At 38.6% G+C, this 27,447-nt stretch overlaps 2 pseudogenes; both read right to left on the reverse strand.

Annotated features, from left to right (window-relative positions):
• Positions 1-425: 425 nt before the first annotated feature.
• Positions 426-1,163, reverse strand: LOC143855736 (fasciclin-like arabinogalactan protein 14 pseudogene; annotated as a pseudogene).
• Positions 1,164-3,574: 2,411 nt separating this feature from the next.
• Positions 3,575-13,784, reverse strand: LOC143856791 (uncharacterized; annotated as a pseudogene).
• Between the last annotated feature and the right edge of the window lie 13,663 nt (positions 13,785-27,447).

Genomic DNA, 27,447 nt, shown 5'->3' on the forward strand with positions numbered 1-27,447 from the left:
CCATAGCATGTTCAACTCCAAGCTCATTCTTGACACTTGCTTAGGAAACTTGTGGCATCTTCATGATGAGTTTTTTTACTTGAACATCTTCAAATGAAGATGTCTTCACTGTAGGTGCAAGCTCTTGGTTCCTTTGCTCATTGATCCACAAGTCATGTGTTATGAAGAGTTGTGTAATGGCGATTATGACATGAAATTCCTGTATACAACACAACACCTCAAAGCAACACATCAGTCCATAAATGCTAATCAATTTGGTTTGCTAGCATCAAAACAAGAATGTAAGGTGAATGATTAACACATGAAAACCCTTGGGCTTACACAACCCAAGCAAACACAAATACTTCAACATCCAACATTAATCTATCAATCATTTCCTTTAAGACTTCAAATCCTTCCACTTCTTTCATTCCAAATACATCAAATTATAGAGCACCCATGCACATTACACCCAATAAAACAGCTAAGAACAAGCCGACATGTGTGTGAGAAGAAGAAGAAGAAACATCCTTTGCCGGACCAGGTGCACCGGCATTGGGGGTTACCGGAGAAGGAGTTGCCAGAGTGGGGACCACGGTGGGTGTGGCCGCTGGAGAAGGAGATGGGCCCCGCGAAAGTACCTTGCCGGAATCCACATAGTGAATTCCCGGGGGGATAATTGCACTACTGATTTGCAAGATGGAAATGTTATAGGGTTTTGAAGCCACGGATTTTATGAGCTTGGCATCTAGGCCTGCACCGGGAACGGCAGAGCCGAGAGCAACATGATCACCCTCGACAGTGGCATTGATGAACCCTTGTTGGTTAGTGGCCAAACCAGAGCTTTGGAATAAGGTGGTGAGAAGAGTTGTCTTGTTTGAGAGCTTCTCAAGCTTGTCCATATCATAGTAGTCTAGGATAACATGGACGCTCATGATCATCTTGATAACTTCATCGGGTTTTCCCGATAGGGCCGAGATGGCATCATTATCGACGGCCAGGATAGTGATGGTACTTCGTCCATTGATCTCGGACACGAGTTGGGTCTGTGTTAGATAACTATTGAAGGTGGAGAAGTCTGAAAGAGGTTCAAGGATTTTCGTGACGTTAAAGCAGGAAGAAGCATAGGAGAAGAGGAGGAAGGGGAGGAAGAGGAAGAAGGAAGTAGAAATTGAGGAAGCCATGGATTTTTTTTTCTCTCTTTTGTGTTTTAGGTGGTCTTTTTATTTTTCCTTTTGTATGTAGGCGGGCTATAGAGGTCTTTTATAGGTATATAAGAATAAGAGATGAACTAAATATCGTTGGTTTGGTGTGGGAGAGAAGAGCTGAATGGATATATACTGAGTAAGACATAGCTGGATCCGATCCTAAGATGGATTGATAGCCCTAGCCCAATTGGAATTTGTTTGCCACTCTAAAAAAGAATAGAGGTTGCCTTAAAATAGATAATATTACAACAAAACTGTGAAGCAAAACAGTTCAGACCAACCAAAAAAATCGTTACATAACCCACAGTGATTGTGTACATACGTGGGGATTAGTTTTGTCCTAAATTGGCGCGGGGAAACTCTATATGTCAAAAAAAAACAAAGGGAGATGATTTTTTCGTGCCCCCCCCCTTAGGATTATGCGCCCCACTATTAACTTGAATTGTAGGAAGGGGAAGACATTGGAGTAAGTGGGGCCAAACTCATGAATCAATGGTATTGCGTCGTGGACAAAGTCAGACAACTCTTTCTCTCTATCTCTTCAGAGCAGATCCATTCAGAACAGTTATCGGTTGGATCATGATCCATTTCTAACACGGTGTTGTAGATCTTACTTATGTTGTACATAGTTAGGGCTCAAGATCAAGGGAAGAACAGATAAACTTAAGGGAGAGATAGAGAGACTAACACCATGAAGATTAAATGTTCGTCATTTTAAAGTAAGATTTTTAAGGGAAAATGAAATAGACGTTGCGTTTTATTTCTCATCCAACAGCAATCTGGAGTTGTATTTTGAAATCCCTTTACATATGGAAAAAGACCGAAATGCCCTTCAAGGTAGTTAAGTCTTTTCTTTCCCATTTCTGAGATTCTACTTTCTGCTACTAGGGTAATATCGGTAAAATGTGGGGTCAAGTCGGTATAATATGTGGTCAGCTCGGTCAAAAGAGGGGTCACCTCGGTAAAATGTGGGGTCGACTTGGTCAAAAGTGGGGTCACCTTGGTAAAATGTACATGTTTATTCCAAATGGACACTACCCAACTTATTCCCGACACAACCCCACTTAGTCCCCTACACGACCCCACTTTTCCGACATGACCCCAGTTTTTCATTTTTTTCGAGCACCTTCCATTTTCCTGGGGCCAATTTTTCTTTTTCTTTTTTTCCTACCACTTTTTCATTTTTTCCGGCGTCGATTCTTCTCTTTGCCTTTTTCCACCTCTTTTTTTTCTCTTCTTCTTCTCACCTGTCATTTTAGAATTAAAACACATTTCTAGGACATTTACCTGATTTTAAATGATACAAAAACACCCCTCATTTTTTTGAATGGCACAGGTTCGTGGACATATTTTGGATCTATATCTTATGATTCAAAATTATTTCCGATCGGATCCAAACAACTAACAAAAACCCATGGAACAGTCCTAAATCCGATTTCATCATACTATTTTGTGACAGTACTTTCAAAAATTTTATAACTTTAAGTATTATTTCAGGAGCATTTTTAACAAAGGGCGATGTGTATTTTTTTTCCGAACAATTCCTATTTTCAGTATCTTGTCATTCATTTCTCAAATTTTGAGTCATTCTCAAGTCTCACCATCTCCTCTAATCAGTCACCCCAAGTCCCTAAACCATATCAGCCCACCACATTCTCTCACTTAGGCCCTTGTTCATTGAATTCTGCTGTTAACTACACTATATTCTTGTATGTCATTGACTGCACTATATTCTTGTATATAATCTGGATTAGCTTTATTGTTTACATGCGTTATTTTACTTGTTTATAAGTTTATATTAGTCATAGATAAAGGACTAATGGCAAATGGTAAGTATCATTAACGCATAAAGGAAGAAAGCCATGAGTTTTTTCCAAAGTCAAATCCCAAGATCCTTGTTTCAGTGTTTTAAAGGTGATAAACACCTCACGTGTGGAGAGAGAGGTCTGAGCATTTTTTTTATGCATTTTAGTTGGAGAGGAGAAAAGGAGGACAGATTTCTTTGTCAATCATGTTCTCATAGAGAGCATTCTGTTTCCTTCTTATCATTAATCAAGCAGAATATAAAGTAAGCAATTCTCCACTTTCTATACTGTACACATGGTATGGCCTAATTGTAGTTAATAAACTGATTCTTATATTATTTTTCAATATGAAAGAGAGAATTCTAAGCATTCAAACATAAAAGATAGAACTTAAAATCATCATGCAAGAAAGAATTCTTACAATGGAAGATACAAAGCCTATTCATTCATCCATTAACCATTAAGAACTTTACATGCACATTCATTACTGTTGATCATTTAGGAGCTATAAAATATATATATATATATATATATATACAATTATTTTTTTACCACTCCTAGGACAGTTAAAATATTCACCACCGAATCTCTTTTTTATCAGTCACAATTCTTGTTTAGGCTTCAAGCAAATAACTTAATCCTTTCAATTGGAGCGGGAAGGTCTCGATGATTGAAGATTGAAACCAATGCATTAGTATGTGTTTCATATGGAGTAATGTCACGATCAGAGAAACCAAACCTTCACATATCCCTCTCAACGACATGGGCCTAAGACCAGGCAATGGTGACCACATATTTTTCTTCATTCTGGTGGTCCTGCACTTCAGAAGAGCGGTTGTATCAACATACCAGATACACATTCATCTTCTACAAATGGAATGGTCTTCCACACACTGAATCTCAGTGAACTACTAGATTTGCCTGCAAGTGTACAAGATTAAAGTGAAAAGACGCAATTGGGGTTTCTAAACTTGTTTGAGATATTGGTTCACTGAATACAAAGATCTTACCATTAATATTGCCATCATTTCCCAAGCAAATGGCAGCATAATGAGAATTAGCCAGTTCAAATAGTGCAAATTGCCAATCAGTCGACAGGTTTACAGGATTACCAAAGGCTTCTAGTACTATTTCAAATGCCTGTAATAACGAAAGAGCGATGAAGGGAAGATTTACAAGTAGAGAAAACTATTTGCATTGCCCTTTCAACAATTAAAATAATAACTGGTATAGAAGAGGCTAAAAGAACTCAAAGCAAGCATTTGTGAATGTAATAGAGAACTCAAAACACGAAACTTGAAATATGCAAACAGTTAGTTTAAAAAAGGTCCTGTGACATACATCAGAATTGAATTCACCAGGAATTTGCATGTGTTTACCAGGCCTCCGTTGGATTGTAAAAGTCCTGAAAGGTGCAGCCAAGAAACCCCTTCCAAGTGCTTTGACATATGCCTCCTGGAAGTTCCAAGAAATTTATAAACCGAGTGAGTTGTATAATTAGTAGATCTTTAAAACGATCGTATTGTTCTTTACAATCAAGTTATTCTTTCAGGACAAGAGGCTGTGCTTCAGTCTGTACTCTATAGGATGGAGTTGAACATACAGCATAAAAAATCATAAAAAATAAAAAATGGCTTTCATTGATACCAATAATATTTACCTATAAAAAAATAATATTTAGAGAGGACGAGAGAAATGTCAATCACAGAAACACTTTGATGCCTTGACTCTTAATTACTTGAATGACCAATATAATTATAAAAGAAAATGGCACGGGCAGTGTGCGAACATTATTCTTGCAAAAAATACATGGTTTTCTAACTACAATTTTATGAGGTAAAAATAGAGAATGAGTAGCTAGAACAAAATTTACATTTATAAGGTGTGGAGTAATTACAGGAACCATTACGTTTATAAGGTGTTAAATAAACGTCGGGGCCCATCTAAGTTTTTCAATTATATAATAATTGATATACCAACATGTTAATACTAGAGTAAGCACTTTCATAAGCATCAGTTATTTGTGATAAGCATAAAATCCAAACGAATTAGCAGTAGATTGATCCAAGCATTTGTGCTGGGTTCAGAAAAGCCCTGATCTTTCTCCAGCTATTAACAGTTATCTGGTTCTATGGTTTTCAATCCTTTACTACTTTTCTCTTAAATTTCCTAGGGTTTCACACAGTATTCTCACTTACGAACTCGATGCATACTACTGAAGCAATCACCTCGATGGTTTAATGGCCGGTGTACTAATACAAAGCTAACACATACAATGAAAGATAGCAAGTGCTACATATAATACTTTGCAAATAACATAGAACTTGGGTCCTGTTTGGATTGCAGGAATTCTCTGGAAAAGAAAAACTTCTCAAAAAATTTCATGTTTTTCCACTCTTTTTTTTTATTGATGTGTTTTTCCATTCTTTGATTACATATGAAAAAAAGTGACTTGAACCTTTAATTTATAATGATTTCACTAAAATTTATCATTTCCCTCTAAATTGTCCTAGGGAATAATTTTCCTCAAGAAATGTTTTCTTCCAATCCAAACCGAGCCTTAGGAGAAATCAGAGTGTTCAAAATTTTCAGATAATTTAATGCACGAGCCTGTAATAAATTTAGAAACATGGATAGCACTTTCTGGAGGGCTTCTATTTCTGAACAGCTAGTCCCAGCAATGGTCCTCGGAAGAAATAGATGGACTTAATTAGCTTGAAAATTGGATGGTTTTAACAGCTGAGCTGGAGAAGTCCATATAATCCAAAGAACCCCGGAAACAAGCTGGGCAAGTGACGGCAATTCCTGAACGGAAGGTAACTAGAAATGTTAGGGCCCGTTTGGATACCCATGGGATTTGGATTTGGAGGTGAATTTGAATTTTAAATCCAAATTCGACGTTTGGCAAGCCTTTATGACATCTGGATTTGGATTTGAGTGAAATCCACAAGATTTACAAATTCCTCATGTTAGTGTAATTTTTTGGATTTATAAATCCTTTATGCGAGAGAGGTTATTTATAAATCTAAATCTGACCCGTAAGGGGTTAAAATGACCAAAATACACCAGAAAAGTGTTAAATGACTTATGTACCCACATGACATTAAAAATTGATCAAAATACATCGTATTAGGTAAAATGAATGGAAAACCCCGAGTCAGCCAAAATGACCGAAATACCCCTATACCAGGTAAAAATGACAAAATACCCCCGAGTCGTGCAAAATGACTAAAATACCCTTATGACATAAAAATGATCAAAATAACCTCATACAAGGTAAAATGACTAGAAGACCCAATATCATGGAAAATTACTAAAATACCCCTAGATCAAGTAAAAATGACCAATGGCTCATAAAAAATTGACTAAAATGACTAAAAATGCCATCATAAGATAAAAATACGCCATATTAGGTAAAATGACTAGAAATACCCCTATACTACGTAAACATGACAAAATACCCCCGAGTCGTGCAAAATGACTAAAATACCCTTATGACATAAAAATGATCAAAATAACCTCATATAGGGTAAAATGACTAAAATACCCCCAGATTATGAAAAATTATCGAAATACCCCTATATCAAGTAAAAATGACCTATGGCTCATGAAAAATGACTAAAAATACCCTCATGAGATAAAAATGATCAAATACGCCATATTAGGTAAAATGACTAGAATACCCCCGGGTAATGCAAAATGACCGGAATACACCTATTCCGAGTGAAAATGACCAAATACCCTAAGTCATGGAAAATGACTAAAACCCCCTTATGACATAAAAATGATCAAAATACCCTCATATAGGGTAAAATGACTAGAATACCCCTGGATCATGGAAAATGGCAGAAATGCCCCTTTATCAAGTATTTTAGGGCTTTTTGGTTTTGTTAGATTTCAAATTCAAAGAGCATCCAAACAAAAAAATAATAATTTAGATTTGAAATCCAAATCTATACGTGGTCATCCAAACGGCATTATTTATATTTGTGAATTTTAAAATTCTTGATTTCAAATCCATGGATTTTGGAAATCCAAATTCACCTCCAAATCCAAAAAGCCCTAAAATACTTGATATAGGGGCATTTCTGCCATTTTCCATGATTCAGAGGTATTCTAGTCATTTTACCTTATATAGGGGTATTTTGATCATTTTTTATGTCATAAGGGTGTTTTAGTCATTTTTCATGACTCAGGGTATTTGGTCATTTTCATCCGGTACAGGTGTATTCCGGTCATTTTGCATGACCCGGGAGTATTCTAGTCATTTTACCTAATATGGCGCATTTGATCATTTTAATCTCATAAGGGTATTTTTAGTCATTTTAGTCATTTTTCATCAGGCATAGGTCATTTTTACTTGATATAGGGGTATTTCGATAATTTTCCATGATCTGGGGGTATTTTAGTCATTTTACCCTATATGAGGTTATTTTGATCATTTTTATCTCATAAAGGTATTTTAGTCATTTTTACCTGGTATAGGGGTATTTCTAGTCATTTTACCTAATATGGCATATTTTTATCATTTTTATCTCATGATGATATTTTTAGTCATTTTAGTCATTTTTTATAAGCCATGGTCATTTTTCCATGATATTGGAGTATTCTAATCATTTTACCCTGTATGAGGTTATTTTGATCATTTTTATGTCATAAGGGTATTTTAGTCATTTTGCACGACTCGAGGGTATTTTGTCATTTTTACCTGGTATAGGGGTATTTCTAGTCATTTTACCTAATATGACATATTTTTATCATTTTTATCTCATGATGGTATTTTCAGTCATTTTAGTCATTTTTATGAGCCATTGGTCATTTTTACTTAATCTAGGGGTATTTTAGTAATTTTCCATGATATTGGAGTATTCTAGTCATTTTACCCTGTATGAGGTTATTTTGATCATTTTTATGTTATAAGGGTATTTTAGTCATTTTGCACGACTCGGGGGTATTTTGTCATTTTTACCTAGTATAGGGATATTTTGGTCAGTTTGCCTGACTCGAGGTTTTCCATTCATTTTGCCTAATACGATGTATTTTGATCAGTTTTTAATTTCATGTGGGTACTTAAGTCATTTAACACTTTTTTGGTATATTTTGGTCATTTTAACCCCTTACGGGTCAGATTTAGATTTATAAATAACCTCTCGCAGAAAGGATTTATAAATCCAAAAAATTACACTAACATGAGGAATTTGTAAAACTTGTGGATTTCACTCAAATCCAAATCCAGATGTCATAAAGGCTTGCCATAAGCTGAATTTTCGATTTAAAAATCCAAATTCACCTCCAAATCCAAGGGGTATCCAAACGGGCCCCCCTTACAGAATTCCGGAAACTCCATAGAGATTTAATAGCAATCATGAAAAGAAGTTGAGTGCACTCCAAAAACAGTTGAACACGGCAGTAGACAACCTAGCTCTAGCGAAGCAGCAAAGGCCCTGTTTGTTTAAGATTGTGATAACCGATGGTGAGGGCCCCAACTGATTATTGGCCCAAAATTAAGGGCCAAAATAACAAAACAAGATGAGAGGATGACAGGAAACAAGATGACATCTAGATCTGATGACATGGACATGATAACAGGAGTTTTTTTCCGAAGGTAGACGACAACCTCCCAACAAGCTGTAAGTAACACAGGATCATTAGACGTCAAGAATTCAATACAAGGCCCAATTATTAGCCTGAAATGGCAAATGAGAAGCCCATCCTATGATTATGCATTAGGGAAATGGCCTTAGAAGTCCAGAAAGAACCATTAGGAGGAATAGTTGAAGAAAACTATAATCAACCATTACGATAAATAGTTGAAGAAAAACATAATTCAGATTTAGGTGGTGATGTCTGGAAGTAGTTCCAAAAACCCCCAAGTTGGAGGCACTTAAGTCCTAAGCATTGTTGATGTCAAGTGACAGAATAAGTGGCAGTTCCAGCATTCAAATCTGTGGCTCCTATAACGATTGAGATGTCACTGCCGGTAGACATAAACCAACTCGTATGTACAAAGCACCTCCAAACATGAAAGACATTCTCAATCAGGATGGAACAAATTCCGCAGACAATTCTTATGCCCTGTTTTTAAAAGATTATGAAAACCGATTATGAGTGCTACACTGATTACTGGACTCAAATTTAAACGTAATTTTGAGTCTAATAATAGGTTTGGCACTAACAATTGGTTGTCATAATCTTAAAAGAACAGGGCCTTATGCCCTGTTTGTTTCAGATTATGACAACCGATTGTAAGTCCAAAACCTATTATTGGACTCAAAATTACATTTAAATTCGAGTCCAATGATAGGTTTAGGGCTGACAATGGTTGGCATAATCTGAAACAAACAGGGCCTTAGTAGTACGTGGAATGAAATGCTCATTTCTTCACAACCATAGGCCACTTCAATGAAAGCAAGCCAGAGCATATATAATTTATGAAACCACAAAACCCTTTACAAGGGCTGAATAAAGACAATATAGGGATCCAATAGAAGCTATAGAATAATGTAGACTTTTAAGAAAGCTCACTCACTTTGAGGGTCCATAATTTAATAAACTCTTGCCTCTGAATCTCAGGATCTGAGAAGGTATCCAAGAATTCCTTCACGGGGAGAGAAAGTAACGACGAGCAAATAATGAGATGCTGTTCCTCATTTGCCGTTGCTTTTCTTCCACATCAATCCCAATCTGTGATTAGAAAGTGAATATCATCTCTCAGAAAATGATGCTTCTTAACAATAATTTTACGAACAGCAAATGAGAAAAGTGAGAGCATAACTATCATATAGACCAGAGGTTCGAGAGCGATTAGAATACTACTGGATTATCAACAGTCACACCACTGGCGATCAAGGAAGATGTATGTGAGATGTTGAAATGCAAGGGCGGTGGGTCCCAATTGTTATCATGCTGCCACACTACCTATCCACATGCGTAATATATAAAATTAAAGGTGAAGCCCTACTGAATCCAAAAACAGTGCCATAAAAAACGAAAGCATAGAAGATTTAAGGGAAAGCTCTCCATCAACCTCATAAATTAAGGTTGATATACTACCTCTGGCTTCCCGAAGATGTTCTTTCTGAAGTTCAATGATCTTGGACTGACATGAGAATTTGTATATGATCTAAATACCAAACAAGACCAAAAATCAGACAAAGTAAAACAAATTCAAATAGCTTTCGATTAATTTTGTAGTTCATTTACCTGTGTCATGCTGCCAACATCATCACAAAAAACATTGAATATATTTATGAAACAAAAAAGTATAATCAAGATATCATTCCCAACGTGCGGTTTTAACATTATATAGTATACCATGTGAGCTCACTAAACAATGAAAGATCCAAGATAAAAAAAAATAACTATACTTTTGGGGAGCAAATAGATAAATTGTATTGCATACCAATACAACCATGTATTTTTGTAGGATTCATGAACCTTGGCTAGTACCTGAGATAATCCACAACAATGGAAGGACACACAGAGAGTGGAGGCCCTGGATATTGGTTTTGAAATGCCAATATGTCTACATTTTAAGATTTTCTTTGACTTCCAGGCAAACAAAAATACATAAAGCTGCATATTAAATGGTTGAACTGACAACGAAGGGATGAGACCTTAGTGTTTGTTTGTAAAAGCCTCCATGTTAATGAAACTAAATGCTGAAACCATCATCCAACAAGAAACCTTATTACAGAGAACAACCTTGAGTACTAAACTAGTGATCTGATATTCTTCAATCATATTCCATTAAAACAAAGCTCTATTAACAGAAGAACAGTAGTATCAGAATATAAATAAACCAGGAGCGATAGATAAACAGTGAATATATATAAAGTTATATAAAGGGAGATGGGGGCATTAATCAGGACTTGTATTTTTTTTCTTTTTTCAGAATGGCAATGAGAAATTTATCAAAGCCAAAAAATTAAATTCATGACAACTGAATCAAAACAATAAAGTCGGGTTAACAAAGGAATACAGAGACAAACAAGAGAGGATATGCTGGCCAATGACAAGCTCACGCATAAACCTCTCCTTGGCCAGTGAGTCCGCCACGTCTTTGGCCTCTCTCACAATGAGCTGAAAAGAAATTTCAATGGATAACAAATATGAAATATTGCTTCAAGCGGATCACCCAATCTCAGCGGAAGCTTCAACGCTTGCGACACCCAGTTAATCACTTTTGGCAGATCACCCAAAATGTATCCTTTACAAGGATTTCCTTTTAAAACTCCACGGGAATTTGAAATTGCTTTTCTACACTTGTGCTTAGAGCATTACCCACAGTTAGAGTTTATGAACCTGCCATAACCCATGAAATGAAGCCTTCCTGGAAAAGACAAATGGAATACAATATCTGCAAAGGTGTTGCATGATATTGAACCATCGCTCCATCGGCTTCTCTAAACACTCAACATTTAGTTTAACCCATCATTCTAAAGGAAGTGACTTTCATTGTTCGAACGAATTATTCACCATCTTCCAGACTAGTGTGCAAATCTCATTTGAAACTGTAAGACAGGCGTCAACTTTGAGAAATCCCCACAAGGCAACTGCCAATATACATCAAGTTGATTGTACAAATAATCAAATATGAGATAGTTCTGCTTTCCAAATCCTCCAAATAACTTCAGGAAAATCCCTTACCCAACTTCAACAACTAAATCCCACTGTCAGAGGACTTCATTGAATTTATGCTTTTAATACAATTTTTGCTAATATCTAACTTCCTAACACTGAAAAATATGCTCCATAAAGGATAATACCCATTTTTAGAACAGTAACTTTTATTAGAAAACAAATAAGAGAGGACGGAGTGTCCTAAGTCCTAAGTCCTAAGTTTAGACGATTCAAACAGAATTAGCCAACTGTAAAAATATCGCTAATCATTAATTCAATCCTATCTACTCTTGTCAAACACTAATTCAATCCGATCTTGGGCAATGCATCAAGTGCGGATTACTCACTAAACAATTATTTATAATCTCCCATATGATTGGTGCAAGACGCCAAGGTCCAGCTAATTTTCCTTTTCCCACGAAATGACGGTACCAGAGTCACCTTCTATCATTAGTTTGTCGGATAGAAACTCCAATGAAGAAATGTAGTCCCATTGGTAAAAAATTAGCTTCCGCCTCGTTTGAATCTGCTTCACTGATTGAGGAATAATGCATGATTTGAGGGCTTTTTTTTTTAACTTTCCATTGGGGGAAAAAAGCCCATAGAGTGATGTGGGTTCCATCCTTAAGGGAGGGATATTCTTTGTGCAATGAAAAAGTTAAGAGAAGCATATCATTGGAAATGGTAAAGCATAACAATTTTGCACGTCACATAGTATCACTCCTATAATTGGTGCAATCACTAGCAAGGAATTTCTAAGAGAATAAGGCTTCCCATGGTTGGACCGATGGAAACTTAATAGGGGTGTGTGGGTGTGGGTGGGTGGGTGGGTGGGTGTGTGTGTGTGTGTGTGTGTGTGTGTGTGTGTGTGTGAGAGAGAGAGAGAGAGAGAGAGAGAGAGAGAGAGAGAGAGAGAGAGAGAGAGAGAGAGAGAGAGAGAGAGGAGAGAGGGAGAAGGGCGCGGGGGGGGGGGGGGGGGGGGGGGGGGGGGGGGTGGTGCAGTGCAGGAGAGTAGCCATTAATGAGATCTCTTCAACTAAACTTGGTAAAGAATTTCTACTCCCTTATGACAGTTTAAATATCCAAGGTTACACCCTGGTTGAAAATATTCAAGTTTAAGTTGATTCTCTCAAGTTTTTTATATCCATTCCATCCATACTCCATGGCCAAGTATAACAGACTATAGAATAAGAGGGGCAGATCATAAATTGTTTGAAAAATCCATCAACACTTGGAAGGAGCTCTAGTCTAGAGTCAGAAATGTCGAACATTTTGTTTTCATGGTTAATGACCAAAAGTTACATACCCATATGTATGTAAATAACCAGATAAATAAGCAACAGAAGTAAAGAGTGAGACAGACTCAAAGAGCTTTTTGGATTCTTGTTGGTTACCACTTACCAGAAGACCAAAACAGTTAATTACTAAATGATGCAGTTTTGTTGTTCATTAATAGTTAAGAACAGCGATCCTAGATGTGTTAAAACATTTACAATCATACCTGCTATGGGTTCTGAATTCAGATTTTTATTTTGTAGCTTCCATGAACTTCTGTTTCTTTTTTTTCTTAATGTTTAGAAAAATGATAAATCTCAAAATTGCCAGGGTAACCTGAGCTGAATCTCAATTAATTTGTTGATAAATACTGGGCAAGATAAGCTATATCTTCCAGGTGATATATACAATATATATTGTAATGGATAAATAATATCATTAAGCGTGGAGTCCACTCCCCTGCAACTAAAAATCTTTCAGTAAGGGGAAAGAAGTAAAATAAAATGAACAAGCACGCGGATCTGACCAGGAAGAGGCAAGACCGATAAAGAATAACACATTAGAGGAAACAAACAACATGAGGAAGGGACTAATATGTAGGAATTACATAGACATATATAATTGTGTTGAAAGATAAAACATTAAAGAACCACTCAAAAAATAAAAATAAAATAAAACAGAAAAGATAGCTTCAAAATAAGTGCTTGGGCAATGCTTGACATGTCATTTATTAAGGGTGAATTGGTGACAAGCATATGCACAGTTATTAAGCAAAACTAATCAAGAGAGTATAAAATGAAAAGATACATACATCTTGCAAGGGTACTGGGCACCAAAACACGAGCTAGGAGGGCTCTTTTTTAAGCGCATCTCCTCTCATGCGAAAAACAATTTCTCGTTCATATGGTGATAACAGTTCTAGATATTGAACTAGCAACGATCCACTCTGAACCTCATCAGGTATGATATACCAAAAATGGGTCTCCCTGCAAATCAAAGAAGTTACCAATCAATTCTAAAAATAATACATAGAACAATCATTACAACTATACGCACGCGTACACACACACATATAATAATAATAATAATAATAATAATAATAATAATAACAACAACAACAACAACAATAGCCATTCAATAATAATAATAATATGAGAAAAGTGTTCCTGCGCTGCAGCGCAGGGAGCTCCCTGCGCTTTAGTTGTGTTATAAAGCCTCCTACTGGTTCGCTTAGCGGGTCCACAAAAAGTGACGAATGGGAGGCGTTATAAACAACAAAGCGAAGGGCTCCCTGCGCTACAACGCAGGAACACTTTAATAATAATAATAATAATAATAATAATAGAGAGAGAGAGAGAGAGAGAGAGAAAGAATGGGAACCCCCTCCCAATGTTTAAAAACGCAGATGTGACGCGGAACGTAGCCAAGAAAAATCATTGTCGACTCGGTGCGGTCGCGGCCAAGAACGTTGTTGACGCTGTCATAACCATGGTTTTAAATTTCGACCGAAATCAGAAGGTGGGGACCAAAACCGGTATTTGGCGAAATTAAATATTTCGCCATTTACCAAATTTCGGCCGAAATTTCGAGAAAATGCATTTTTTATTTTTTATTAAAAAGCGTCACAAAATTTTGGAATTTCAGTCGAAATTTCGGTTTTCCGGAAGTCCGAAACCGGTACCGAAATCGAAATTTTAAACCTTGGTCATAACTCGGAAGAGTGAAAGGAGTTTTCATTGACACTGTAGGGCAAAACGCAGAATGCGGATGCAATGCAACGCGGAACAGGCCAAGGTAAAAGGTGTTGAAACGGTGAAGCCATAAAGGAGAAAAAGAAACTTTCCTTTTGTTGGGTTGCTTGTATATGAAGCAAGCTATTGGTAAAGGGAAAGTTACTTTGTTAGGTCTCTTGCATAATAGAAACCCACCAAAAAAAAAACGTAAGTGTATTCTTCTTTTAGGGTTTTGTGCCTTTTGGGTTGCTTTTGTATGAAACCCAAAAAACAAAGAAAAACAACTTTGTGGAGATTTTGAGGGTTTGTACTCTCTTGTACTTGGCTGCCATTATTGAATAAAGAAAGAAGAAGAGATTGTCGCCCGTGGACGTAGGCTTTGCCGAACCACGTAAATCCTGTGTGTTTATTCTTGTTTCTCTTTGCTCTCTACTTCCTTTCTTCTCTATTTTTCTGCTTGCTTGCCAATTTGCTTTATTGTTTTTACACAGTTAGCCTCTCTACACCGCTAATTTCTTAACAAAAGGGGGTCGACTCAGGCAAGTTCCGAGTCGAGTCAAAGAGTTTTTAAACATTGCCCCTCCTACTGCTTCCCTAAAGCTCAACTTTGACGGCTCTAGCTTGGGGAACCCAGGTCCGACAGGAGTTCGGGGTGTTCTAAGGAATGAGCTCAGAGAGGTTCATTGGGCCTTTGCAGGGCCTATTGGAACGGCAGATGCTACGGGGGTGGAGGTGCGAGTAGTATACCAAGGCCTAAAGCTTGTCATGAAAAAATTGTCTCAACAACATTGTACTGGAAGGAGAATCTTTGAATGTCGTCCGATGGCTCAAAGGGCCCCATAAACCACCATGGAGATTCTGACAGGTGGTTTGACGAAATGTTTGATTGAGTGAGGAATCTTGACGTGGTATTCCATCATATTTGGCGCTCTGCTAATCAGGTGGCAGATAGCTTAGCCAGAGAGGGAGTAACTAAGCAATCTCTAGCTCTCTTTGATGCTCTCCCTCCGTGACCATTCTAGTAGCAGTTAGTAGTGATGTTGTATTCATTTTCTTATCTTGTACATTGACCTTCTCAGTCTCCTCTTTTAATATTTTTTTGAATGATTCCTCTTTTAATATTTTTGGCTACCATTTTTTTTTTTAAAAGTACAGAGAGAGAGAGAGAGTTTTCATATTGTGCACACGAGTACAACGCTCGTGCAACCCAAAGGACAACAGGGCCACTTGAATAGGTGATCTAAGCCATTCGAGCCCCATCATCCTTAGGCCATGCCCCAAAAATGGGTATCGTTCGATGATCCTTACCTTTTGATTACGACGGTGTGGTAATGACATTCCTCAAATCGAATTTTTGAGGATCATCAAACGATAACCATTATTCGGGCACGAGCTATAAATGATGGAGCCCCAAAAATGAATGGTTTCGATAATCCTTTCAAGTGGGTCTTGCTATCCTTTTGGGCTGCATGAGCACTACATGCACACACACATGCACCATATAAAAACTCTCTCTCTCTCTCTCTCTCTCTCTCTCTCTATATATATATATATATATATATATATATATATATATATATATATATATATATATATATATATATATATATGAGAAAAGCGTTCCTGCGCTTTAGTGGATTATAAAACCTCCCATTGGTTCGTATAGCGGGTCCACCTTTGCGGGTCCACAAAAAGTGACGAATGGGAGGCTTTATAAGCCACTAAAGCGCAGGGAGCTCCCTGCGCTGCAGCGCAAGAACACTTTCCTCTCTCTCTCTGTCTCTCTCTCTCTCTCTATATATATATAGAGAGAGAGAGAGAGAAGGGTTTCTGCGCTCGAGCACAGAAACAGGGGGGTGGGGCCATAGGGGGGTGATCCAAAGCATTCATTTAGAAAGCCTCATCATGGATGGGGGGCCTACCAAAAATCAGCTCCATTGGATCACCAATGGGTGTCCATTTGTGGGGCAAAAAATGGACAGATAGTGTTTGTCCACAAATCTGTTCATTTTTTGCCCCACAAATGGACACCCTAAGGTGATCCAATGGAGCTGATTTTTGGTGGACACCCTACCCATGAAAGGGCCCATCAAATGCATGCTTTGGATCCCACCCAAAATGTGGCCCCACCCTGTTTCTGTGCTCAAGCGCAGAAACCATTTCCTCTCTCTCTCTCTCTCTCTCTCTCTCTCTATATATATATATATATATATATATATATATATATATGTGTGTGTGTGTGTGTGTGTGTGTGTGTGTGTGTGTGTGTGTGTGTGTGTGAACATTTTTTTGTGCGCTTAAGTGGTTATAACGCCTCCCATTGGTTCCTGTATGTGGGACCCAAACATTTAAACGAATGGGAGGCGTTATAACCACTTAAGCGCACCAAAAAAATGGTGCGCAACACTTTTCTCTCTCTCTCTCTCTCTCTATATATATATATATATATATATATATATATATATATATATATATATGAGGAAAATGATTGTGAGCTTGAAGCTCATATAGCTTATATGAGCTTCAGGGCCCAAACACATGGGTCCCACATTTTTTGTGGTGATCCAAACCATACATTTGAAAGGCCCCATCATAGATAGGGTGTGTACCAAAAATCAACTCCATTGGATCATCCTAACCCCTCCAAAAGCGGAGGGCAAAAATAGGCAGATTTGGGGCAAACGGTGTCTGTCCATTTTGCCCTCCACTTTTGGATGAGTTAGGATGATCCTATGGAGCTGAATTTTTGTACACATCCTATCTATGTAAGGGCCTTTCAAATGAATGCTTTGGATCATCCTAACAATGTTTGGGCCCTCAAGCTCATATAAGCTATATGAGCTTCAAGCTCACAATCATTTTCCTATATATATATAGGGGTTGATGTTTCTAGTCGGCCGACTAGAAAAGTTTTCTAGTCCGTCCGCCAAAAAATCAGTGCGGGCCCACAGTTTTTGTGTGATCCGAAGCATTCATTTAATAGGCCCTGACATGGATAGGGTGTGCCCAAAAAATCAGCTCCATAGGATCATCCCAACCCTACGATTTGTGGAGGTTAAAATGGATGGGTATAAAACTTCACTAATTTGCCCAATTTTTAGCTCCACAAATCGAAGGGTTAAGATGGTCCTATGGAACTGATTTTTTGGGCACACCCTATCTATGTCAGGGCCTATCAAATGAATGCTTTGGATCATCCAAACATTGTGGGCCCACTGTGTTTTGGGTCGGCGGACTAGAGAAGGTTCTCTAGTCGGCCGACTAGAGACACTTTTCTCATATATATATATATATATATAGAGAGAGAGAGAGAGAGAGAGTAAAGGGTTCCTGAGCTCGAGCACAGAAACACGGGTGGGCCACATTGGGAGGGGGATCCAAAGCATTCATTTGATGGGGCCCTTCATGGATAGGATGTCCACCAAAAATCAGCTCCATTGGATCACCATAGGGTGTCCATTTGTGGGGTGAAAATGGGCAGATTTGTGGACAAACAATATCTGTCCATTTTCTCCCCCCCAATGTGGCCCCACCCCTGTTTCCAGCACTCGAGCGCAGGAACCCATTTCTCATATATATATATATATATATATATATACACACACACACACACGCACACACACACACACACTAGTAAAAAAACCCGTGCGATGCACGGGCCGACAAAGAACTGTATGGACCACATCATAGGTTGATGCAAACCATCCATGTGATGGAAGAGAACAGAAATAGGTTGTGCCCGTAAAATCATTTCCATAGGCTGATCCTAGCCCTCCAATCTATAGAGGTTTCCATAATATGTTGCTCCTCTTAAGGTGCCCGGAATTCATCAATATTTTGAAAGGCGTCCTGAATCCGTAGTACTATGTAATATGCTCATAAGAATACGTAGTATTATGTAACATATGTACCCAATCCGTAATTTTGCAAAGAAAAAACGTCACTATGTTGACTTTGTCCACTTTTTTTATTAGAAAAGCATAAAGGAGGGGGGTAGGATTGAAATTATGTGGCTTTAATGGGCGCCTTTGTTAAAAAGCAAAAATGAGGGGGTAAAATTGAAAATATGTAGGTTGAATGGGTGCCTTTGTTAAAAAAAAGTCAAAAAAGTGATGTGTAATTCTATTAGAATTTTGGGAGAAATTCAAATAATTCTCTCATTTTCTCTTCTCTACATATATATATATATATATATATATATATATATATATATATATGAGAAAACGGTTTCTACAGACATGTGTAGATAAGTTATCTGCACACTAGCTTAAAATACAATGGAGGCCCACATTGTTTAGGTGATCCAAACCATTCATTTGATTGGCCATCACATAAATAGGGTGTCCACAAAAAATCAGCTCCATAGGATCATCCTAACCCTTCGAACCGTGGAGGCAAAAAAATGGATAAATTTGTGAAGGTTTATACACGTCCATTTTACCCCCACAAATCGTAGGGTTGGGATGATCTTATGGAGCTGATTTTTTATGGACACCCTATCTATGTGAGGGCCAATCAAATGAATGGTTTGGATCACCCAAACAATATGCCATCCACTCTATTTTAAGCTAGTGTATAGATAACTTATCTACACATGTGTGTAGAAACCGTTTTCTCTCTCTCTCTCTCTCTCTCTCTCTCTCTCTCTATATATATATATATATATATAGAGAGAGAGAGAGAGAGAGAGGCTTGAGAAGAAGCACAAAAAAAAAGCAAAAAAAGGAACATAACCTCCAATAGATGAACGGAATAGAACCACATTGAGGACCTAATTGTACAACTTTGGTTTGATGTCCTTCCAACGTGGATTCACATAGAATATATATATGTTTTGTATCTGTATGTGTATATTTGTACCCATGTAGTTTCGTATGTTAACAGCAAATGAGTTTTTTTTTTTTGCTGTACAATTTCATGACATAATTCAATTGAGACATGAGGTTGGCCGTCAATTTTAGTTGAATTTGTTGATTATGTTCATGTATATAATCATAGATGTGTGTGTTTCTTTCACATATAAGCGAAGCTTTTACCTTGGACATGGAAGTGGTACAGGAACCAAAGGAGATGAAGAACCAAACACCTTCCTCGCAAATAAATCTGCCTTCAATGAGAAACTCCTTAAGCGGAGAGATGCAAGCACGTAGGCTTTCAAACTTGGAATGCCCTTCATAACATTTCCTGACTAAATGCAAGGAAAATGAATCCTCTACTTTGATAGCTTGGAGAGATACATCCTTGAAAATTGTGCATGACTGCTAAATCTCAACCATGGGGAATACCGATATATGAATTTGTTAATGGAGAATGAAATAAAAATTAAAGGGAAATTTTTTAAAATAAAATAACGTGTGGCATTGACCAGGCGGAGAGAAGAGGAGAAAATATGAGTCGTGTTGGGTAGAGATGGGTTCTTAGTACTATGGAATTGGTGGGTTTTCGATCAAAATGCTTCTGAATGGCATTCCAAGGAACATGGGGGAGGGTTTTGGGGAAAATCCCGAGAGGGAAAAAGTGAGAATAGAGAGAGGGTTTTGGGCAAGGAGAATGAGAGAGCGTCAGATATGTGCTTATGTTTATTATGTTTATGGGTAGTTTTAATCTAGTAGTTATGTAGTTGTGGCCTTGTGGGTATGTAGTTTAGGGTTGTGGGGGTGTCTTGTTAGTGGGTAAATGGGCTTGTGATGTGGCATTCCATCTTGCTTGTATTTATGTAGTAGCATTCATCTTTTTTTATTTTCTTTTTGTTTATTTGTCTTATGGCCCAATTAGGCACGTAACATAGGGGTTTGGGAGAGAGAGAGAGAGAGAGAGAGAGAGAGAGAGAGAGAGAGGAAGAGGATTGGGTAAGAGACAAGAGCGTGGAAGAAGAGGGTAAAGGGACTCTCTACTAGGGGTGGAACTTGGGTCGGGCTCAACCCGAACCCGATGGGTTCAACCAGATTTTGGCTCGGGTTGCTTTGGGTTTGGGTTGGGAAAAGCCAGCCCGATTTAATTTTGGGTTGGGTTAAGGTTGAGGCCTTGGCAATCCGACTTGACCGGAATCTGACCTCGATCCTCTAAATATATCTTTATTTTTTTTTGGCTTATTGTATGTTTCTATTTTGGCCTAGGTGAACTCGACTCAGCCGACCCCATTATAGGAGTGTCTACTGACATATGTAAGTATCAATTCCAAAGAAACCCCTACAAACTAATGTAGCTTTGAAGAACATATGGAATCAATGATTAAAAGATCACTTTGGGGTATTCCTACGAATATAAGGAGAGAAAAGACATTTTTGAATCAAAACACCCGATTCTTAATTCTATAATGGAAAAATTATTAAAAAAATGCAAAGTTTTAGTTATATTGTGAATAAAGGGTAAAGATTTCAAAATAAGGAAAGAGGGGCAGTCAGGTACGGTCATGGAGGGGAAATGACAAGATTACCCTTATGTTTTAAAAACAAGGCTTTTACCCATCTTTCTCACCGTTCTCTCTCTTTCTTCTTTCTCCCGTTCGCCTGAAATATCACATTTCTCGTCGGTACGCACATATTTGTCGCCGGAATCAGTCCCTTTGCCGCCGGAATTCTTCCCCTTCTCGTCGGAAATTGTGGTGCAATCCTGAGAAGGTATTTTTGAAATCTATACAGTTAGAATTTCAATTTTTTTCATTTTCTTGTGGAGGGGTTGGATCTGAAACACTTGGAACCATGTTTAACAGTCTCGAAACCTCTTATAAGTGTCGTGGGTCCAGCCCATATGTAGGCCTCACACCCACGTCACATATCCGATTAAAAGAGGATACCCATGTTTCCCAATTATAAAGGCAAAGTGAGAGAGTCGGTGGGGGATGTGTGGCCGTGTGTGTGTGAGGGTTTTTGAGAAAACCCAAAAAGGGAAAAAAAAAGGGGCTGTTGGTGGGTGTTGACGTTTTAGCAAAAATGTTAAAAGGAAGAAAAAAAGAGAGAGGGAAGAGAAGAAGAAGAAGAAAAAGACAACAAGGGTTTTTCTTGGGTGCTCTTTTTGGAGGTTTTGTGCGGAATCAAAACCCAGTTTTTTTTAGCGTTTCTTCTTGAAGCTTTTCACCGCACCGTTGAATCCTCTCGTTGCACGGAGACTTTGTTAGGATTTGGGCTTCTTCGAGTTGAAGATCGAAGTGGGTAATTTTTTGTGAGAAAGTGGGTTTCGTTGTTTGCAACGAGGTAACCTTTTATATCTCTTATTTCTTGTATGGTCTCAAGTTTCGGGTGAGAACTTGAGAAAGAGACGTTGTATTACTTATTTGATTAGTGGATATTTCGTCGGTTTCGCCCCGTGGTTTTTCCCTCTTCGTTAGAGGGTTTTCCACGTAAATCTTTGTGTTCTCTTGTGTGATTACTCTCTTGATTGTTTAGTGTTCTTTTATCCACATATTTATTTGCTTCGTAATTTAAGTGGGTTTTCTTTGGCAAAAAACCCAACAAGTGGTATCAAAGCCGTGGTTGTTTGGAAGCATAGTTGTCTGTGTGGATTGAAATGGAGAGTTCTTCAGGAACTATGATAAAGTTGACTGGATCAAATTGGATGATTTGGAAACCAAAGATGGAGGATATTCTATTTTGTAAGGATTTGCATGAACCCATTGAAGGTGATAAGGCCAAGCCAACTGGCATGTCTGATAAGGATTGGCAAAAATTGAATAGAAAGGCTGTTGAACATATTAGGCAATGGTTAGATGACAGTGTGTTCCATCATGTGTCTAATGAACATCTGCACGTTCGCTTTGGACAAAGTTGGAGGGTCTTTATGAGAGAAAGACTGCTGGGAAGAAAGCTTTCTTAATTAAAAAGCTTGTAAACTTGAAGTTCAAAGATGGTGGTTCGATTGCAAAGCATCTGAATGAAGTTCAGAGCATAGTGAACCAGTTGTCTTTAATGAAGATGGTGCTAGATGATGAGTTGTAGGCTTTGTTACTTTTGAGCTCGTTACCTGATAGTTGGGAAACTTTGCTGGTTTCACTTAGTAACTCTGCTCCAGATGGTGCTCTTACCATGAGTCAAGTTACTAGTAGCTTGCTTAATGAAGAGACTAGAAAGAAATCAACCCTAATTACTAAACCTAAATCGGGGTGAAAAATGTGGTTCGGTAATGGTTCCGACGTAGAAAATGTGGTTCGGTAATGGTTCCGACGTAGAAAATGTGGTTCCGTAGTGATTTCGGGTTATAAAATGTGGTTCCTTACTGGTTCCGTTGTGAAAAATGTGGTTCCCTAATGGTTTCGGGGTGAAAAATGTGGTTCCGTAATGGTTCCACCGTAGAAAATGTGGTTCCGTAGTGGTTTCGGGTTATAAAATGTGGTTCCCTAGTGGTTCCGTGTTGAAAAATGTGGTTCTCTAATGGTTTCGAGGTATAAAATGTGGTTCCGTAATGGTTCCGCCATAGAAAATGTGGTTCCGTAGTGGTTTCGGCTTATACAATGTGGTTCCCTAGTGGTTGCGGGGTGAAAAATGTGGTTCCCTAATGGTTTCGGGGTGAAAAATGTCTGTAATGGTTCCGACGTAGAAAATGTGGTTCCGTAGTGGCTTCGGCTTATAAAATGGGCATCCTTCTGGGTTCCGGGGTGAAGAAGGTGGTTCAGTAATGGTTTCAGGGTGAAAAATGTGGTTCCGTAATGGTTCCGACGAAGAAAATGTGGTTCCGTACTGGTTTCGGCTTATAAAATGTGGTTCCCTAGTGGTTCCGGGGTGAAAACTGTGGTTCCCTAATGGTTTCGGGGTGAAAAATGTAGTTCTGTAATGGTTCCGACGTAGAAAATGTGATTTCGTATTGGTTTCGGCTTATAAAATGTGGTTCCCTACTGGTTCCGTTGTGAAAAATGTGGTTCCCTATTGGTTTCGGGGTGAAAAATGTGGTTCCGTAATGGTTCCGCCATAAAAAATGTGGTTCCGTAGTGGTTTCGGCTTATAAAATGTGGTTCCCTACTGGTTCCGTTGTGAAAAATGTGGTTCCATAATGGTTTCGAGGTGAAAAATGTGGTTCCGTAATGGTTCCGCCTTAGAAAATGTGGTTCCGTAGTGGTTTCGGCTTATAAAATGTGGTTCCCTACTGGTTCCGTTGTGAAAAATGTGGTTCCGTAATGGTTCCGCCTTAGAAAATGTGGTTCCGTAGTGGTTTCGGCTTATACAATGTGGTTCCGTACTGGTTCCGGTTGAAAAATGTGGTTCCCTAATGGGTTCGAGGTATAAAATGTGGTTCCCTAATGGGGTGAAAACTGTGGTTCCCTAATGGTTTCGGGGTGAAAAATGTAGTTCTGTAATGGTTCCGACGTAGAAAATGTGGTTCCGTACTGGTTTCAACTTATAAAATGTGGTTCCCTAGTGAATCCGGGGTGAAAACTGTGGTTCCCTAATGGTTTCGCGGTGAAAAATGTAGTTATGTAATGGTTCCGCCATAGAAAATGTGGTTCCGTACTGGTTTCGGCTTATAAAACGTGGTTCCCTAGTGGTTCCGGGGTGAAAACTGTGGTTCCCTAATGGTGAAAAATGTAGTTCTGTAATGGTTCCGACGTAGAAAAAGTGGTTCCGTATTGGTTTCGGCTTATAAAATGTGGTTCCCTACTGGTTCCGTTCTGAAAAATGTGGTTCCCTAATGGTTTCGGGGTGAAAAATGTGGTTCCCTAGTGGTCTCGGGTTGAAAAATGTGGTTCCCTAATGTTTTCGAGGTATAAAATGTGGTTCCGTAATGGTTCCGCCATAGAAAATGTGGTTCCGTAGTGGTTTCGGCTTATAAAATGTGCTTCCCTAGTGGTTGCGGGGTGAAAAATGTGGTTCCCTAATGGTTTCGTTGTGAAAAATGTGTATCCGTAATGATTCCGACGTAGAAAATGTGGTTCCGTAGTGGTGTCGGCTTATAAAATGGGCATCCCACTGGTTCCGGGTTGAAAAATGTTTTTCCCTAATGGTTTCGAGGTATAAAATGTGGTTCCGTAATGGTTCCGCCATAGAAAATGTTGTTCCCTAGTGGTTTCGGCTTATAAAATGTGGTTACCTACTGGTTCCGTTGTGAAAAATGTGTTCCCATGGTTTCGGGGTGAAAAATGTGGTTTCGTAATGGTTCCGCCATAGAAAATGTGGTTCCGTAGTGGTTTCGGCTTATAAAATGTGCTTACCTATTGGTTCCGTTGTGAAAAATGTGGTTCCTTAATGGTTTCGGGGTGTAAAATGTGGTTTCCTAATGGTTTCGGGGTGTAAAATGTGGTTCCGTAATGGTTCCGCCTTAGAAAATGTGGTCCCCTAGTGGTTGCGGGGTGAAAAATGTGGTTCCCTAGTGGTTGCAGGGTGAAAAATGTGGTTCCCTAATGGTTTCGGGGTGCAAAATGTGTTTCCGTAATGGTTCCGACGTAGAAAATGTGGTTCCGTAGTGGTTTCGGCTTATAAAATGGGCATCCCTATTTGTTCCGGGTTGAAAAATGTGGTTCCCTAATGGGATCGAGGTATAAAATGTGGTTCCGTAATGGTTCCGCCATAGAAAATGTGGTTCCCTAGTGGTTTCGGCTTATAAAATGTGGTTACCTACTGGTTCCTATGTGAAAAATGTGGTTCCCTAATGGTTTCGGTGTGAAAAATGTGGTTTCGTAATGGTTCCGCCATAGAAAATGTGGTTCCGTAGTGGTTTCGGCTTATAAAATGTGCTTACCTACTGGTTCCGTTGTGAAAAATGTGGTTCCCTAATGGTTTCGGGGTGTAAAATGTGGTTCCCTAATGGTTTCGGGGTGTAAAATGTGGTTCCGTAATGGTTCAGCCTTAGAAAATGTGGTTCCGTAGTGGTTTCGGCTTATAAAATGTGCTTCCCTAGTGGTTGCGGGGTGAAAAATGTGGTTCCCTAATGGTTTCGGGGTGCAAAATGTGTTTCCGTAATGGTTCCGACGTAGAAAATGTGGTTCCCTAGTGGTTTCGGCTTATAAAATGTGGTTACCTACTGGTCCCGTTGTGAAAAATGTGATTCCCTAATAGTTTCGGTGTGAAAAATGTGGTGTCGTAATGGTTCTGCCATAGAAAATGTGGTTCCGTAGTGGTTTCGGCTTATACAATGTGGTTCGAAAAGTGTAATAGTTATGTTTTGGTCCAATTAATATGATAAGTGTACTAATAATGGTTCTGATCGAAACAGGGTGTGCAAAAATGGTGGAAAACAGGGCTTCTTTTATGTTACACGTTGATGGGTACTTGAAGGATGAAGTATCATTCGAATATATTGGCGAGACGAAAATGTGTTTAACTGTGAATCGCCATATAAATTTTCTGGAATTTCAGTCTCTAATTCACCAAAGGATTGGGACCACTGGATGTCGCGTGTCATTATCTATAAAATGTCGATATGTCATGGATCCATATCAAATCGTGTTATGCGACATTCGAAATGATCATGACCTAGGTATGGTGATGATGGTTTTTGAGAATAGACTCTTTAATTCTATCAGCCTGTACATACGTAAAGAGTACAGAGTTGGAGAAATTATATCTGCACCCATGAAGAGGTAAAATATTAACTCAGCTGGACTTTGGCATTCTTTAAATTCTCATTCCATTAGAATATTATCTCATGTGGAAATTTTCATTGCTCAGAAATGTAGTTCAGATAAATGAACATTATGAAGCTTCTACTCCAATCGAACCTGCTTTGAGTCCCAAAAATAATTCCGTTCGTGCAGTGTCAGCAACACCTATTGCAGCTGAAGCTCCCAGCAAACGAAGACGACATGGCGAAGGACATACCAACAATAGGTACTATCCGTGTATTGAATTGTGATTCCATTGATGAATTTATGATTCCATTATTGTTACTCTAATTGTTGATCGGGTTGGCAGATATTCAGTAGACTTGGATGAAGATTATGAGGATCCAATTTTTAATGAGACAGAGGAAGATACAACTGAACATAAGAGCACTTCCATGTAATAAATTAAAGAAATTATATTTAGTTGGGAGGTTATATTTTTCTCTCATTGAATTTCATTCTAACCTAGTCCTTTCCTTACCATACAGGCACGATGCACGGTTCAGTAGGGATTTTCATAGTGATATGCATGTTAATGATGCCATTTGCGAGGATGGTAATGAGGACTTTGATGAGGACAATGACGACTTTGATGAGGACGATGACAGCCAAGGTGTAGAGCAGGATGGTGTAGATGATCAGGATAGTGTAGATAACATTATCGGGGACGAGGATGGTGTAGATAACATTATCGGAGACCAGGATGGTGTACATAACATTATCGGCGACCCATTCGGTAATACGTATACAAGGGAGCCGATGGAAGTAGATGAAATGGTTGTGGATGAATTAAATGTGGGGAGAATAGGACTTGAGGAGTTCAAGGTGGGGGGAATCTTCCCGAATTTTAAAGTATTTAAGAACAAAGTTAGAGAGTATGCAATTGATAGGCGTTTTGTATTCGTCCCAGTAGACTCAAAACCTACAAAGTATGCTGTTAGATGCAAGAATGGAAGTTGTCCTTTCAGAATTACTGGGACAAATTACCTGGATTCTGTCAGGGTGAACAGGTTTGTGCCAGAGCATACATGCTCAAGTACGATGAGTGGTAATGATCATCCCCTTGCCACTGCATCTTGGGCAGCTGAAACCTGCCTAGGGTTATTTCCCCGTCCAGGAGACGTGCCACCTAGTTTGATAAGAGCATATGTCAAGGATAAGTGGAGTATAACCTTAAGCTATACGAAGGCTTTCAATGGGAATGTCATTATACACGAAATTATGTGTGGAAATGCGGAGGCTTCTTACCGCATCCTTCCTGCATATGCTCAGGAGATGGAGAGATGTAATCCCGGCAC

The sequence above is a fragment of the Tasmannia lanceolata genome, unplaced genomic scaffold (genome assembly GCF_043159265.1).
Source record: "Tasmannia lanceolata isolate RefF3 unplaced genomic scaffold, GAP_Taslan_0.1 ptg000023l, whole genome shotgun sequence".
Classification (NCBI taxonomy): Eukaryota; Viridiplantae; Streptophyta; class Magnoliopsida; order Canellales; family Winteraceae; genus Tasmannia; species Tasmannia lanceolata.